General features: G+C 36.9%; 1 long non-coding RNA gene across 1 annotated transcript in view; it reads left to right on the forward strand.

Moving 5' to 3' along the window:
* LOC128315237 (uncharacterized) overlaps window positions 1–18,897 on the forward strand; it is a 148,022-nt gene that overhangs the window by 88,749 nt on the left and 40,376 nt on the right. The gene's annotated exons all lie outside the window — the stretch shown is intronic.

An 18,897-nucleotide genomic window follows, 5' to 3' on the forward strand; every position in this document is an offset into this window, starting at 1 on the left:
TTCACTTTTGGTAGTTTATATGTTCCCAGGAATTTGTCCACTTCTTCCAGATTACCCATATAATTGCTCATAATATTCTCTTACTATTGTTTTTAATTCTTCTGTGTTGGTTGTGATCTCTCCTCTTTCATTCTTGATTTTATTTATTTGGGTCCTTTCCTTTTTCTTTTTGAGCAGACTGGCTAATGGTTTATCAATTTTGTTAATTCTTTCAAAGAACCAGCTTCTGGTTTCATTGATCTGTTCTACTGGGTTTTTTTTGTTTTTTGTTTTTGGTTTCCATAGCATTAATTTCTGCTCTAATCTTTACTATTTCCTGTCTTCTGCTGGTTTTGGGTTTTATTTGCTGTTCTTTTTCCATCTCCTTAAGGTGTAAGGTTAGGTTGTGTATCTGAGATCTTTCTTTCTTCTTTAGAAAGGCCTGGATTTCTGTATACTTTCCTCTTATGTCCGCCTTTGCTGCATCCCAGAGGTTTGGGGTTGTGGTTTTATCATTTTCGTTGACTTCCATATACTGTTTAATTTCCTCTAACTTCTTGGTTAGCCCATTCATTCTTTAGTAGGATATTCTTCAAGTCTCCAAGTATTTGTTACCTTTCCAAATTTTTTCTTGTGGTTGATTTTGAGTTTCATAGTGTTATGGTCTGAAAATATGCACAGTATGATCTCAATCTTTTTGTACTTGCTGAGGGCTGATTTGTGTCCCAGTGTATGGTCTATTGTGGAGAACATTCCATGTGCACTGGAGAAGAATGTATATTCTGCTGCTTTAGGATGAAATGTTCTGAATATATATGTTAAGTCCATTTGGTTCAGTGTGTCATTCAAAGCCATTATTTCCTTGTTGATTTCTTGATTAGATGATCCATCCATTCCTGTGAGTGGGGTGTTGAAGTCTCCTACTATTATGGTATTACTCTTGATCTTTATGTTTGTGATTAATTGATTTATATGTTTGGGTGCTTTCATATTTGGCACACAAATGTTTACAATTATTAGGTCTTCTTGGTGGATAGACCCCTTGATTATGATATAATGCCCTTCTACATCTCTTGATTCAGTCTTTATTTTAAAGTCTGAATTGTCTGATATAAGTATGGCTACTACGGCTTTCTTTTGTTGACCATTAGCATGATAGATGGTTCTCCATCCCCTTATTTTCAGTCTGAAGGTCTCTTTAGGTCTAAAGTGGGTCTCTTGTAAACAGCATATCAATGGATCTTGTTTTCTTATCCATTATGTTACCCTATGTCTTTTGATTGGAGCATTGAGTCCATTGACGTTTAGACTAAGTACAAAAAGATATGAATTTATTGCCATTATGATGCTTCTATAGTTGGAGTTTCTGGTGGTGTTCTCTGGTCCTTTCTAGTCTTTTTTGCTTTTGGTTTTTTTGTTTGTTTGTTTGTTTGTTTGGTCTTTTCTCCCCTCAGAGTGTCCCCTTTAAAATTTCTTGCAGGGCTGGTTTAGTGGTCATGAACTCCTTTAATTTTTGTTTGGGAAACTTTTTATCTCTCCTTCTATTTTGAATGACAGCCTTGCTGTATAAAGAATTCTTGGCTGCATATTTTTCTGATTCAGCACACTGAATATATCCCACCACTCCTTTCTGGCCTGCCAAGTTTCTGTGGATAGGTCTGCTGTAAATCTGATCTGTCTTCCCTTGTAGTTAGGGACATTTTTCCCTTGCTATTTCATGATTCTCTCCTTGCCTGAGTATTTTGTGAATTTGACTGTGATATGCCTTGTTGATGGTCAGTTTTTGTTGAATCTACTGGGGGTCCTCTGTGCTTCCTGGATTTTGATCTCTGCGTCTTTCCCCACATTAGGAAAGTTTTCCACTGTGTTGCTCACATAACCCTCTACCCCTATTTCTGTCTCTTCCTCTTTTGGGACCCCTGTGATTCTGATGTTGTTCCTTTTTAATGAGTCACTGATGTCTCTAATTCTTAAATCATGCTCTTTTGCCTTAAGCTCCCTCTTTTTTTCTGCTTCATTATTCTCTGTAAGTTTGTCCTCTATATCACTGATTCTCTGTTCTGCCTCATCCATCCTTGCCGCAACGGCATCCATCCATGATTGCAGCTCAGTTATAGCATTTTTTATTTCATTCTGACTCTTTTTCACTTCTTTTATCTCTGCAGAAAGGGATTCTAATCTATTTTTGACTCCAGCTAGTATTCTCATTATCGTGATTCTAAATTCTGGTTCAGACAATCTTGCTTGTATGTGTATTGGTTAAATCCCTGGCTGTCGTTTATTTGTGCTCTTTCTTTTGGGGTGAATTCGTTCACTTTGTGATTTTGAAGGGAGAAATGGAATTAATGAGGTAGATAAATTAAAATTAAAAAATAAAATTAAAAACATATTAAAATTAAAATATTAAACACATACACACACACACAAATCGAATAAATGATGCTAGATCCTAGGTGTGTTTTGGTCTAGGTGTTGAAAGTGGTTTGACAGATTAGAGAAAAAAAGGGGGGAAAGAAAAAAAAGGAAATTGTTTGAGAATTTGAAAAAATGAATACACTGAAGTAGACTAAAATGAGATGATGGGATTAAAATAGAATTTGAAAAAGTTTGCACAAATTGTGAAAAAATATAGCAGAAAAAAATTAAAGAAAAATAATTTTAATAGAAATTGAAAGTAAAAATTAAGTTTTTCTCTTTCCGCATTCAAGAAAAAGAAAAGAAACAAAAAAGAGAAAAAAGAAAAAGAAAAAAAAAGGAAATCATTTGAAAATTTGAAAAAGTGAATACACTGAAGTAGACTAAAACAAAATGATGGAAGTAAAATAGAATTTGAAAAAAATTACACAAAAACAAAAAATATAGTAAAGAAAATAAAATATTTTATAATAAAAATTGAAAATAAAAATGGATTTTTTCTCTTTCTGTATTCAAGAAAAAGAAAAGAAGTGAAAAAGAGAAAAGAAAGAAAGAAAGAAATTTGAATAGATGGACCTGCTAACAGATTGAAATAGGAATGAAATTACTTCTTTTCCCCTAGAAGTCAGACTATGAAGCACTTTATAGTACATAAAGTAAGCCGGTGGTGAGACTTGTGTTCTTGAAAAGCGGGGTTGGCACAGTTGGGTGGGGCTCAGTGTAACGGCTCCATTCTCCACTAGATGGAGCTGCTAGCCTACTGGGGTGAAGTGTTGTGGAGCTCATAGATGCTTATGCGCATGCACGGGAGTGGTGATAATGGTGTCGCCCAGCTACCCAGTCTGTAGTATCCGAACTCTGTTTTCCCAGATCAGCAATCATGCACCTGTCCTCTGTCTTCAGCTTTCCTCCACTCCCCGCATTTTCACTGTCTGTGACCAAACCCCAGGCAGTACCTCTCTCCTGAGTTTTGTCTCAGATGTGGCTGTTTTCTCTGGCCCCTTGCTTCCAAAGCACTGCGGCTTTGACCCGCTATGCCCTTCTGTGGGAGTGTCTCACCGAGCAATGGCCGAATGTTGGCTGCACCCAGGAAGACTTGGTGAACCCTGCTGTTGCCGGTACCCTGAGACTGTGGCTGGGTGCCAGCCTGCCCCAGAAAAAGTTTGCGAGATATTGCAGCAGCAGCTTTTCAGCAATTATGGAAAATCACAACACACATCTGGCACCAGGTTTCACCCTCAATGACCTTGCCTCAACACCAGCAAATGTGGCTGCCTTCCAGGGTCTGCTGGGACCAGGTGGCTTCAACAGTCTCTACCAAATGTCCTTCCAGCAGTGGAACCACTTTTCCCCATGTGGGGCCGAGAACCTCCCAGACCCCACTCTATTCCTGGGGATTCACCTTTCCCACCAGAGCACTGCCAGTTATCGAGCTGCAGAGTTGCAGACTTCGTGTTCCCCTTCTTTACAGTCTTAATGGAATTTAAACCCTCTCCTTTCTCCTTTCTCCTTTCTCCCTTTTTAGTTTAGTCCCTGTGGCTGTTTCCAATTTTTTACTTTCTCTCCAGCTGCTTTTTGGGAGGGGTGCTTTTCCCGTATTCTGCCCCCCCCAATCTCCATCCTCTCTCTGCCCACAAAAGTGCCTCTCTCTGCCAGCTGTGCCTTCTCGCTCCCCAAGTTCACTTCTCTGTGCTGCTTACCTGCTGAATTCTGTGGTTCAGGTTGTGCAGATTGTTGTGTGCAGATTGTTGTGTTAATCCTCAGATCAGTTTTCTAGGTGTGAAGAATGGTTTAGTGTTTGGCTGTATTTCATGGACGTGAGACACCCAAAAAAACTTCCATGCTGTTCCGCCATATTGGCTCCTCCCTAGAGCTTAAAACTTCATACCACAAACACAGAGAATTGTATCTTTGTGAGTGATGAATATGTCAACTAATCTTATTGTGGTGATAATTTTGCAAAATATAAATATATAAAAGCATTATGTTGTATTCCTTAAACTTATACAATGTTATATGTCAATTATATCTCAAAGCATGTTAAAGGACCTAATTTAGTTTGTAGAGTTCCAGAAGGCTACTCTGAGGAAGGTGTCTGAAGCTTGACTATAAAAGAGCCACCCAAAGAAAGTCAGGAGGGCTACATTCAGACATAGGAAAAAGCCTAGGTGAAGACCTTGAAGTGAGGAAGAGTTAGACACATTTGAGCAAATGGAGGAATGAAAATTTTCTTTGTCAGGATTCTTCCTTGTTCTTGAATCCCAACATTTTTCTTCCCTATGTTGCCCTGTATACAACCTCATACATGAATTCGGATAATTGGGTTTCCATTTAATTTTCTGTTTTCTAGTAAACAAAAACTCTAAATCCTCTACTGCTGGCTGGCTCACTCATATTTTTACCACACTGTCTCCAATGGACTGCAATGTTCCACTGATCTTGAGCTTGCTGGTTAGGGTCCTGCTGTCTGCTGACAAACTGTTCTGATTCCCATTTCTTGTCGTGCCTTTGAGAATTGGCATATCTAGATTCCCTGCTCTACTGTTTCATTATACCACCACTCTGTAGAAGTTTAAATGGGAAGGGTAATTGTGAAAGGTGGTCCTGCGGATAAGTAGAGAGATGGCAGACATATGATAGATAGATAGATAGATAGATAGAGATAGATAGAGGCAGTTAGATGAGCAAGTTAGAGACCAGCTTCTATAATCCCATTTTTATAAAAACAAAATAATACATTATTGTGTTTATGATATACCACCACCACCCCCAAACACGTACATACATACACCATACTTAACAGACATTGCTTCTGCTTGTATAGTCCCAGAATCATAATTCTACTTTTTTTACTTCTATATTGTTTGACTACATTGATTTAAACTTTCTAAACAACGCTTATTCAAGGAAATATTTTTATTGGCTAAGTTGGCTGCTTGAAATATATACCAAACAGTTACTTTACCTTGTTCCTTTAACAGAGATACATGCAGCAATGCACTAGTTCAAATCTGACTATACTATTTACATACTTTACGACATACTGCCCATGAAATTATAATAATTTCACTGGGTCATATGTGTTTTATTATATAAATACATGTCTACAATCTAACTCTTTGTGTTTTTGTCTGAAAGGAACATAAATAAAGACTAATTCAAATCTTTCTTCATTAAATGTTGCTATCATGAACCTTTGCCCCTGAAAAGAGGGAACAAGGAAAGCAGGTACATGACTAGATATTTTCCTTTTCTTTTAAAAAAAAAATTTTTAATGTTTTATTTATTTATTTATTTTTGACAGAGAGAGAGAGAGAGAGAGAGAGAGAGAGAGAGCTTGAGTAGGGGAGGGGAAGAGAGAGCCAGAGACACAGAATTGGAAGCAGGCTCCAGGCTCTGAGCTGTAAGCACAGAGCCCCATGGACAGTCTGAGGCACAGGGCCCAATGCAGGGTTTGAACCCACAAACTGTGAGACCACGACCTGAGCCAAAGTCGGATGCTCAACCGACTGAGTCACCCAGGTGCCCCAATATTTTGCTTTTCTTAAGTGGGAAGTATAGATCAACAAATTTAAAAAGTCACAATTTTAGTTTTCCAGCATCTTTCTTCCTTACATGTAAACATGCCAGAAATATGCTTAACAAATGCTCACACATTTGATCATATTATGATTACCTCGCGAAGCTGTAAGGCAGATATTATTGGCCTCCTCACTTTTATAATTGCAGCAGCTGAAGCTTGGAGTTGGAGAACACATCTAGGGTCACACACAGGGTCAATTGACTGAGGGTTTTAGCATAGATCAATAAAATAATTCTCTGGATAAGTTTAAATTAGTCCCCCAGGGATGGTATTTCAACTGATACTTACATTTCTTTTCACGAATAGTTTCTTCAGAGGGCAGTTTAGTTTATGGGACAGCTTTATTACAAAGTATTTGGCCCAACTAAATTTGATTTTTTAGATGACTAAGTAGCCATTTATTGTAGGCAAAGATATTAGATAATATGAAAAGGTCAGGTAAGAGCTGAAATATGTAAATTTTGTGTCACAATTCATTTTGTGTCAACTATTTCTTCATTATGTGTGGAGAATTTGGATTTGATTTTTCTCTCATAACACTCAAGTAATATTAGAGTGTTTCATTTTAATATTGATGAAATAAATAGAAATTCGGTCTTTCTTATAGAAGGATAGCCATCTTCAGGCATTATGTAGCATTTTATATCTCTAAACTGCTCCACAATGTTTATATTATTCATCCTTTCAACAACCTTCTGAATATGTCAATAGTGTTAACTTAAAATGTAAACTTGGGGCACCTGTGTGGCTTAGCTGGCTAAGTGTTAGACTTTGGCTCAGGTCATGATCTCGTGGTTCATGAGCTCCAGCCCCGTGTCCCCGTGTCAGGCTCTGTGCTGACAGCTCAGAGCCCAGAGCCTGCTTCAGATTCTGTGTCTCCCTCTCTCTCTTCCCCTCCCCTGTTCTCACTCTGTTTTTCTCTGTCTCTCAAAAATAAATAAAAATGTAAAAAAAAATTTTAATGTAAACTTAAAATGTAAAGTTTTTTTTTTAAACCTTAAGCATAACAAGTTAAATGACTTGCCCAGATATATTAGATTTGATATTCCTCATAGACTTAATGAATTATTAGATTTAAATGATGCTGCCAACCTTCTTTTATATTCTGTTTATTATGAAATATTTTACATGGATTTAAGAATGATCACAATTCTGAAACATTAAGGATTAAAATTTTCATTTCAGATCATAGTATAAATTATGTATATCTTGTGTTTTCAGTTTTTAGTAAAAATTCTGCATATTTAATATGATAAAAATATTTTGTTGATGTCTGAGGATTAGTTTTCATCAGATTCTATTTTATTTAATTTAGAAATGATGTTAATTTGTGTAACATCTTGCATAAATGTCTCACTTCTATGAATTACTTAAGAGTTGAACTGAATTACTAAGGAGTTAAAAATTCCCACCCAATCAGGGCCATCTAGATCTGGTTGTTAGCTAAGAATATTGGGCCCATGTAATCAGTCCTCTTTCCCCATAAACCCTTATTAGTAGCATCACTATAAGAACTGCAAGATATCATAACTTTGGGGAAAATAGGTTGACATACCCCAAATCCTAATAAAATCCTTGCCATGCAGTTGAGTTTAAAAAATGCATAACAGTAAGTTCTTTCTGTGAACCATCTGTACAATAAATTAAGAGGAACATTAGAAAATGAGACATTTTTCTTTTTAGTCATCTTGATCAAATAAGTTGCCTGATAAACTCTGATGAATCTAACTGAGAAGCAGATGTGTTGGGCAATTGACTTCCAAAATATGTATTTACATATTTTGATGCCACTGGAAAGAGTGGATGCTGAGAGGGAAAGCCAGCAAGAAAGCTAGGTGGGAGAAGAGCAGGAGAAGGAAATGGCTGAAAATACAGCACTCATCTACTATATGGTCATAATTACAGTTACATGTTAGGGTGTGCAAGTTTAAGGACCATAAAGCCTGAGGGAAGCAGGGCTGTCTGAGATAGGAGAACGGAAGGGAGGGTCATCCCCTCCATCCCTGCACAGAACTCAGAGCAGGACTGTGGAGCCACCATGAGTGACGGTGGCAGGCTGGGCAACAAGGTGGTATGTGGTCAGTGTTGAGAGGGCATCAGAAACAGAGTTGGGGAAAATGTCTCTTTCAAATGGCTTAGAGGAAGCCAATTTCAACTAGGAAGCTATAGCAGAAGAGCATGTGTAAGTATCATTCAAAAAGTATGGAGCATCAAGTTCCGTACTTGTTTCTGAACCCACATAGTACTGCTCCTGGAGAAACCTAGACCTAATTGTGGAGATTTTTTCTTTAGGATCTAGTCAATATTCTATGTGAGATAGCACTAAACAAGACAGCAAAGTGAGTTCTTGATTTTAAGGTTAGCTCGTTTATCCCTAAGAACATTGTGTATGGTGTCTGAGACCCCTTACATTCAACTTAAATTGGTGATCTAGCTTTCCGCAAGAGATTGTCAGGATTAAATCCTTCATACCTCACACTCTTATTTCTTTCACTTGATGCCAAAACCCTAGCCTGAAGACTCCTCCTCCCAATTCCATACCACTCTGTGAACATGTGAAGCTGATCAAATTTTAGTCCCTTGCTCCTTTCCCGTGTTTTCCTTCCTATGGCTGATGATCCCTACTAACAGCAAATACCTCCATATCCTTAACTATACCTCTGAAGCTTTCCCTCCTGCCCCACATGAAATCTACTCAGCCCTGCAAAGCCCTCTCTAGTGAAGGCTGTTTTTCTTTCCTTTCACACAGTCGTACCCTAATTCCTGGCATTGGAATACAAATCCTCTTTGCTCCTTATTGCTTCTTTTAAACAATTTCTTTCCTGCTTTTTCCCCCCAAACTTTTGGGCTCCTGAAAGTCATTGTTTTCAAGTTTCTCATCTACTGTCTCCCCTTGCTCACTGCTGACCTTTCTACCACTGTAATCAACATTCTAGCACCTTCACCACTCACATGGATGATAGATACTTCTAGAACCTTGTTCTTTCTGTTCCTTCATTTCTTCTCTCCTCCACTATCACTTCAGCCATGGTCACATGGATATTTTTATTAAATCCTTCAGATATAAAACCTCCAACTATCCTTCATTCTTGCTACCTTCTAACCTTTTAGTTTATACACTTTAATACCCTCTGTATCCCTCCTTCCACCTCATGGAGAGCTCAAATGCATTACCTATCATTTTCTCCTGCTCAATTACCAAGTTTATGTCCTCATGATACTCCTTATAAACTTAGAATCTATGATTTATTTAAGTCTTCCCACAAAACGCTTTACTTTCATTGCTTCTCTTTTCATTGAACATGAATGCTAAATGCCCAGCTAAGGTTAAACATAACGTTCTATTGCCTTTGCGCCTGAGTTTAAGATGGTGAGTGTTTCTAAAGGGGAACATATACATTTGCTGACTGCTCAGTTTAAATTCAGGACCAAGTATCTGGCAATACTCACAAGTTCCAAGCAAACTTACTGCATTTCCCTACTATGTACATATTCCCATTATCCAGAAAATGTTTCAATCTTCTTCCTCTTCTCTGCTTTTCCTCTGCAAACTTTAGTCTCATCTGATGACTAAGAAAATAGATTCAGTAAGATAGGATATTCCTAATTTTCTCATTCTGCAAAGAACAAGCTTACCCAGGGGCGCCTGCGTGGCTCAGTTGGTTGGGCGTCCGACTTCGGCTCAGGTCATGATCTTGCGGTCCATGAGTTCGAGCCCTGCGTCGGGCTCTGTGCTGACAGCTCAGAGCCTAGAGCCTGTTTCAGATTCTGTGTCTCCCTCTCTCTCTGACCCTCCCCCGTTCATGCTCTGTCTCTCTCTGTCTCAAAAATAAATAAACGTTAAAAAAAAAAAAGAAAAAAAAGAACAAGCTTACCCATCCATTTTTATTCACACACTTGCCTTTTTTCTCCTTTCTTTCTTTCTTTCTTTCTTTCTTTCTTTCTTTCTTTCTTTCTTTCTTTTTTTTTTTTTTTTTACTGTGTACAAGTTTACTTTACTTTGTTCCCTATCATGGACCAAATCTTCTCCATTTCTTGATTTACTTCATCTGATCTCAAAATCATTCCTTCCATCATTATCCCTGTCTCTCAATTATATTTTTGTTTTCTATTAGATCATTCCTCTTAGCATACATTCTCTACTAAAACAAAAACAAGAATTCTCCATAGACCCAACACCTGATTCTAGGACCCCTCACCCCTCCCATAACTCAGATTTCATTGACAGTCATGTGTGTTATAGAGTTCATTTCTCTACACCCTCACCTCAAAACCTCTCAACTCATATCAACTGAGTTTCTGTTCCAGGCAATCTACTAACATTTTTCCAGTGAAAGCCAGCCACAAAGTTTATACTGCCAAATCTAGTGGTCATTGAGCCACATAGCTTCCATGTGTCCTTTCTTATTCCTCCACCCTTTTCTACCCTATTCTGTGCCCTGGAAGGCTGATTTGTATGGCTTACAGTTAGATTTCTTGACTTCTTCTCTCCAGTTGGCTTTAGCCAATGGAGAACATCAGCAGAGGACCAGAGCCCAGTATGAGAGTTTGGTAGGGATATTTAATTCTTCAGCTTCCTCTTTGCAAGTATCTGTGAGTTGATTGTGTTCCTTAGGCATTTCCATTTTTTCTCTTACAGTAGACCTTCTATAGGAAACCCCTTCCAGGTTCAGTTAATCCTCTGGTTGTTTTGAACATAAAGATGGTAAAAACAAAACAAAACAAAAACAAAGTTTACAGTTTCTATCCCTTGTACCTTATACCCATCACAAGTCTTTATATAGAGCCCTTTTATTAAACCACTTACCATGTGATTTCCCACATGGATTTCTGGTAAGAATCTCAACATGAACATTATAATTTTGTCAAAACTCATTGCTAAATTGTCTTGGTGTCAGTAAACCCCACTACCATGTACCCCATTGTTAAAAGCCATATGTCAGAAAGTTAACCTTGATTTTTTTCTTTCATTCAGTTCTCATATCAGTTGTAACAGAAAATTTTGTGGAGTCAGCCTACAGAGAATATTCTGAATCTATATATTTCTCTCTGTCCCTATCCCTAACCAGTCAAGTCAAAGTCATGATCCACACTGCTCCAGACTGCTACTATCCTTTAAAAATGGATTCCTTAAATAGTAGCTTTAATTATCTTTAAAAATAGAAGTCAAGTCAAATCATTCCCATGTTTAAATATCCTCTCATCACACTTACAATACAATTCAAACTTCTTATCCTGGTGTGTAAAACTCTAAGTGACAGAACATTCTGTCTTTGTCTCCTATTGCACCTTATTCCATTCTTTTTCTCTGCCAATATGCTCCAGCCACTCTGGCTTTCTATTCAACTTGCTAACCTCATTTCTATCTCAAGCCTTTTGCACAAAGTGCCTTTTTGCCTGAAATGTGTTTCCTCTAGTTTTTACCTGGCTGACTCCTTCTCTTGGGTCTCAAATGTCACCTTTTCAAGGTATTTTCTGTAATCATGAGATCAAAAGCAACCTAGCTTGACAATAGCCAGACCTCCTGATCCTGTAAATCTCCTTTAACTTATGAAAATCCCTTTAGAGACTTCCTTTATCTCTGCCTCACCCCACCTTAAAAGTATATAATCAATAGCTCCTCACAATTACAGTGCAGCTCTTTCTGCCCAAGGGTGCTGTCCTTATGCCATAATAAATGCACGTTTTTGCATGCAAGGAAAAAAAAAAAAAAGAGAACTTCCCAACCATGCGCCACCACATTAACCTATTTTAATTTTCCTTAGAGCATGCATACTTTTAAGATATTTATTTCATTGCTTAAAAAATCAAACAAAAAAGAAAAACAAAACTCTTTGTCTTCCTCCTACTTGAGAATGTGAGCTCCCTAAAAGAAAAGATGTTTCCTGAATTTTTCCTCACCAGAGTTATCGAAGTACCTAAACTGTACCTGGAACAGATTAAATGCCTAAAATATTTTAAATGAATCAACATTAATGATGCCTGAAAACACTGAGATTACGTTATAAGAAAATATTTATATCTGGGATCCCAAAACATTATAATGGGCCTCCAATTAAAGACTTTAATGACTGACAACTGAGCAATGTCAGCTCTGTCCTCACTGAGGAGAAGCTGGCCCAATAGAAAATCATATTATTGTGAGGTGCCTGGGTGGCTCAGTCGGTTAATAAGCATCTGACTTCGGCTCAGGTCATGATCTCATGGCTTGTGAGTTCAAGCCCTGTGTAGGGCTCTGTGCTGACAGCTCAGAGCCTGGATCCTGCTTCAGATTCTGTGTCTCCTGTTCTCTCTGCCTCTCCCCCACTCACATTCTCTTTTTCTCAAAAATAAACATTCAAACAAAATTTAAGAAAATTATGATGTTTACACTGCTTATCCAATTTGTTTTTGCAAAAGTGAAACTAAATTTATTCATGCATTCTGGATGTAGCCATCACTTGCTTTTACATTATGGGAAGTCCCATAGACATTGGATATGCAAAGATGTTCTTGCCCTCTAGGAGTCCTTCAACTTACATTACTACTGTTCTTATGGCTCTCTATGACTTCTATATCTTTTGCATCATCTGCAAACATTTTTGGTAAAATACACACACTATAAAACATTCAATCTATAGACTACATACACATCTACCAGGCATGAATACAATTAGTATGATTAATATTTGAGCTTGCATTGATAATGCAAAAAAAATGATTTTTTGGATAACATTTGCAGACCAATTTTTTTTCTTAACATTACCAGCTTATCAATTAAATTGTTTGAAATTTCAAAGTTATTATATTGGAGAAGTATGCCCAGAAGTGAAAGGCATCTCAACAGACTCACATATCTATAGCCTGAAGCAGAAGACCTGCAATATGAACTAAAGCCATTTTAGCTGAACCAAAGACATATAAGCAATAAAAAAAATGCTCGTTACACTCTGAGATTTTTTTCTGACTATAATTACTTAGCTGATTAATATATCAGGATTCTCACATATGGAAGAGGACTCAATCTCTGTGATGTCCTGTGTTCATCAATATCCCAGACAGCAACCTCTGAACACTGGACTAGGATGATCTCAGGTGACCTATACTCATGGATCCAAGGAACTAGATTTCTAGGAACAAATCCAGATGTAATTTTTGAATCTTTTCACCTTCACCCCACATCCGAAAAGGCATTCCTTGCTTATTCTCTTTGCACTATTTCTTGAAAATATAAATTTGAAAACATAAGTAAAGAGTTTGCACTCAGGAGTCCCTTGTATCCTGTGACTTTGTCTTTTTTTTAACCATATGCCAGGTTTTGGTCTCCAAAAGCAATCTGAATTAATGCCCTGTACACTAGATTGCAGTTCTTACTGCTAATTTTTCTTTCCAGCTCCCAAGCATTTAAACATCTTCTTTCTCTCCCTAAATTATTAAAGTGCAGCTCTTTCAAAACAAAGACATATTATTCCAATTATTTCTGTATCTCAGGCAATAAATTAATAAGCGTTTAGTATTGGCTTGCTATGTGCAGGGTTTTATGCTGGTAGTTTTGGGATTACTGAGATAAATGAGTCCTTGACCTCAGGTGTTTATACTTAAGTTACATAGGCAAATTACAGTTAAGAGCAGGGTAATATAAAGTAGGTGCCTCATGAATGGGATGGCTGAGTGGTCCTACCATTGTGCCATAGCTGGTCTATATGGGTTATGTTCTAGCCACTTTTAAAAATAACCTCTCCAGTAATGTTGACATTGAGTGTGTACTAGAGGACAGGAAATCATTTAAATTTAGAATGCTGCCCACTTAAACGATATGACATTTTGGCAGAATGGAAGTCAGAAATGTTGAAATATAAAGACACATTTCTTTATATTAGCTCTACTCTATGAAACACAGATTAACTCAAAACATGAAGAAATATTTGTCCTTCATCCAAATGAGTAATTGATATTTGTAGGAACTTGAAAATTTTAATATGTAGACTCTATTTGTAAAATGGGGATAATGAAATTCACTATCTCATAGGCAGGGTTTTAAAACCAATTTAATGTTTATAAAGTAATTTAATAAAAATATTAGCCAATTAGTGCTATAAAAAATTACTAGTTAAATGTTTTGATCATGGATTTTTATTAAAGCATTCTTTAAAACCAAAATAATTAGTCTTTTAGTAAGCCTTATAATTAAAGAAGCTTCTTTTACTTATGAATACTATGCTTTATAGTGAGTGGGCAGAATTCCACATTATATCCCATCATTCATTTTTTTTCTTGTTGTTTTACACAGTCATTTAACTTACTCCAACATTTGTGTGTATAACTAAGAAGTCCAATGAGCCAGAACAGATTTTAAGACCTTACTGCCCCTTCAACTGAGAAGTAAATGTTTGACACTATTTCCTTAAGGAAATAATCAACAGATTTGCAAAACAACAGAAGGCATCAAGTTTTATTGCTGGTCCCTGAATTACAATATTAAATTATGTGTTAAAAAGGTATTAGGCACACAGTCTTCTGGAATAACCATCATCATTACATCATATTGCTTTCCATTTGGATTAGCATATAAATGAACGAAGATGGCCAACCACATAGCTGAGATGAGATTTGCCATCTTAAGCATTTAGTTGCCTTGGAAACAGATTGTATAAAATGCAAACTGGTGTACTTGGATGCTGATACTTGCTTATTTGGGAATTTAAAATTCTGGAGTTAGTCTTAGGATAGCAGGGACACACAGAGCAATTACATAATTTTTCCCAAAAGATCTCTGAAAACATGTTAAACAATGCCAAGGAACTAAGCAGGTAGAAAGGGTGGGCATTTTTGGTTGCGTGGACAAATGTACAGAGGTACAAAACAATATGGTACATTACAGTAGCCATAATTAGCTAGGCTTACTACAAGTATATGAAGAGAAAGTCATCACAAAATATAAAGTAAGAATTGTTGGTGGGTGGTCTATGGACAATGGAAAACTTTGCAAGTATTCAATCATGGCAGCCATAGACAGATCTACATTATCAGGAAGATAAGATCAGCAGCACTGTGCAGATGAAGGATAGAAGGGAAGGAACGAGATGAATTAAGAAGTCAGAGCAATAATCTCAGTGAGAGAGGACACAAGTTTGAATCAACATACAAATATTGGAGATGCAAAGGGAAGATTCTTACACAAAATGTGATTAGAGTCAATATGACTTGGCAATGGATAAAATGTAGTGGTGGAATGAATAAAAGAATAAATTCAAGACAGACACCCAGGTTCCTAGTTTAGAAACATGATGAACCTGTGGTAGTAACTAAGGTAGGGAGTAAAGGAGAGAAGTAGACTAGTTTGAGATATATGCCTCTTTTGACCTGCCTAGAGGACAATCAGCTATCAATACCCAGAGACTAGTTCCTCACAGGGGATCTGCACTCCAGACTTGATCTCATTGGTTGGGTACCTTCACCATGTAGTGATTGAATCTCTAAAGTTGGTTGCTATCCTCCAAGGTTGTGCAAAGTGGGGGTGAAATACACCCAGAACAGGATGCTTGGATCCACCACCATTTAAGAAAGAGCTGGACAAAGTGAGTTCACAAAAATGACTTAGAAGAAACAATTAGAGAATTAGGAAAAGCATAGGGGGAAACTCGTAACTCAAAAGCTGAGGGAGAGTTTTCAGAGGAAGGAAGGGGACTAATTCTAGAGGCCACCAAATAAATATAAATAATGTGATGTTAGAAGTAATCCACTGTAGGGGCGCCTGGGTGGCGCAGTCGGTTAAGTGTCCGACTTCAGCCAGGTCACGATCTCGCAGTCCGTGAGTTTGAGCCCCGCGTCAGGCTCTGGGCTGATGGCTCAGAGCCTGGAGTCTGTTTCCGATTCTGTGTCTCCCTCTCTCTCTGCCCCTCCCCCGTTCATGCTCTGTCTCTCTGTCTCAAAAATAAATAAACGTTGAAAAAAAAAATTCAAAAAAAAAAGAAAAAAAGAAAAAAGAAGTAATCCACTGTATCAATTAAGAAATCATTGATGAACTTTGTTTTAGATGTTTTAATGAGTAGTCAGAACTATGAGTCTAATTTCAGTGTGTCAAAGAATAAGGAGAAAAGAAAAAGAGTGAAGGTAGTATGTATTAACCTGACTACAAAAGGAGAAGTAAGATACAAGATTGTTAAAAGGTGATTTGGAATTGATGATTTTTTTTCTTCCATTCAGAAGAAAACTTGAATTCATTTTGTAAGCTGAGGGAAAGAAAAGTAAACATTTGAGGGTAACAGGATAAGAAATCTTAAGAAATAAATTCTCTTGAAAAGTAAGAGATTATTAAAAAGTCAATGGGGAGCCTGGGTGGCTCACTTGGTAAAGCGTCCAACTCTTGATTTAGGCTCAGGTCATGATCTCACTGTTCTCGAGATCGAGTCCACATTGGGCTGTATGCAGACAGTATGGAGCCTGCTTGGTATTCTCCCTGTGCCCTCCTTTCTCTCTCTCTCTTTCAAAATAAGTAAACTTTTTTTAAAAAAATAAAAAGTCAAATATTTATTTTCCTTTTTTGAAGTTTTTAAACTACTGAATATACAAAAAACTAAAAGTAGCCCCCTTTCTTTAAGTTTTAGAGAGTAAGTTCTCATCTTTAGACTTTCAATCTCCCAACTTCAGTTCCCTAAATTTATCTCAAACCACCCCAGTCCTGCCTTCTTCTGCACACTGCTAACAGTTTGATACATATTTAGTTATTTATTTTGTATGCCTTGATAGCACACTTACACACATGTGTGTATATGCATATGTATATTTTGCTTTTATAAAAAATAATTGTATACATATTATTTTATAATTTACATTAAAAACATATCACTGATATATTTCCAGATGAATGTACATATGTATCACATTTTTTTAGTATTTATTTTTTTAATGTTTATTTATTTTTGAGAGAGAGAAACACAGTGTAAGTGGGGTAGGGGCAGAGAGAAAGGGAGACCACAGAATCTCAAGAAGGCTCTAGGCTCTGAGCTGTCAGCACAGAGCTGATTCGGGGCTTGAACTCCAGAACCGTGAGATAATGACCTGAGCTGAAGTCAGTGAAATCAGACCCTCAACTCACTGAGCTACCCAGGTATCCCTAAATGCCTGCTTTCTAATGGCTATTTGGTACAGAAATATTTTTTTGTCTATTCCCACAATAATAAACATTTAGCTTGTTTCCAATTTTTGATATTGAAAGTACTGCTTTAAGGAGGGATTTTTTTTTCTAAAAAAAAGGAGGAAGATTGAGTGCTGATAAAGATACAGTTTTTTTCTGAGCTTTATTGAGGTATGATTGACAAATAAAAATTCTATGTAAAAAACATGTCTTTATATCTGTTAACATTGTGAAATGTATACATGTTTACATTGTGAAATGATTACCACAGTCAACCTAATGAACATATCAGTCACCTCACATAATTACCTTTTTATTATATTGAGATCTACCATCAAATTTCAAGTATGACGCATATTATTATTAAGTATAGTCACCATGCTGTGCATTAAGTCTACAGAAATTACTCACAACTGAAAATTTTTACACTTAGACCAACATCTCCTCATTTAAACCACCATTCTACCCTCTGTTACTATGAGTTTGTCTTTTTAGACTCTCCATATAAGTGAGACCATGCAGTGTTTGATTTTCTGTGTCTATCTTATTTCACTTATCTGTCTTCTGCTCAGCATTTTGTTTGTGATATTCATCCATATGGTTGTGCATAGTTGTATGTAGTCCATTCATTCTCATTCAATTGCATAAATATAAAAAATGTATTTATCCATTCTACTGTTGATGAAATTTTGGTAATTTCTAGCTTTGGAGAAAACACTGCTGCTATGAACATACTCATATATTTTTTGGATACACATATGTTTGCATTTCTCTTGAGCACTTAAAGAGGAGTGACATTGTTGGGTACATTGTATTTTATTTCTGTGTTGGTATACAAATTCTTTAGACTGAGAAGATCAGTGAGGGCTCCTGTGAGGTAATAAAGAGCTCTGTGCAAGGGGCAATGAAGAGCTTGGAGAGAGGTGATGTAGTAGGCTGGCTCTGAGCTTTCAAACTCTGGAATCAGACTGATTAGGTTCACTGTGATGTTTTGTGATTGTGTATTGAGGTAAGTTACACATCCTCCTTCATCCTCAGCTTCATCATCTGTAGAGGCTGAAGATAATAAATACATTTCTTATTTATAAGAAATGTCTTACATATTAAAGCACCTTACGTATGTAGAATTCATTATATATCTGCAAAGTGCTTGACAGACATTTAATGATAAATAAGTGCTAGCTCTTATTATTACAGTTATTTTTACTCATATAAACCTAAACTGGCCCTTTCAGTCTTTCTTCATTATGTAATTATTCCTTAGTCTTTACTGCAGATCATTTTTCTTTAACAATTAAGTGGTCATATGAAGGCTGGGTATTGGGAGGTTTGGGGAGACACAGTCCTCTGCTTTTAGTAGTCAAATCCCAATCAAGAAAATTAGACAACTGAAGGTGTTGGCAACAGCATCAACTAGGAAATCTCCCTTCAGACTCATTGTTTTGACATGTCTATATCTTCTCAGTGAAGGGGAGACTTTATTCTTCATTTCACCTGTTTATTTCTCCAACCCCATCATTCCTTTTTTGTTTGTTTGTTCTGTTCACCTTTCTCTTTATTCAACATGGCTCTCAATAAGGAACAATGATTTATCTTAAAAAATTACCAAAAGCTACACCTAATGCTATCCATGGAGAATTCCTTCCATACGGCCTTTTAAAAAATATGTCTAAATTAGGGTTTTTAATTTTGTGGACTGTCGTAGACTCTGGGTCTAAAGTTCTTTCTTATCTAGCAAGAGGGACAAGAGACACAGGATTAAAATGTGAGAGATGGCTAATGTCCGGGAAAAGACAAGAGCCCC

Source organism: Acinonyx jubatus, chromosome C2 (assembly GCF_027475565.1).
Source record: "Acinonyx jubatus isolate Ajub_Pintada_27869175 chromosome C2, VMU_Ajub_asm_v1.0, whole genome shotgun sequence".
In the NCBI taxonomy this organism is placed as follows: Eukaryota; Metazoa; Chordata; class Mammalia; order Carnivora; family Felidae; genus Acinonyx; species Acinonyx jubatus.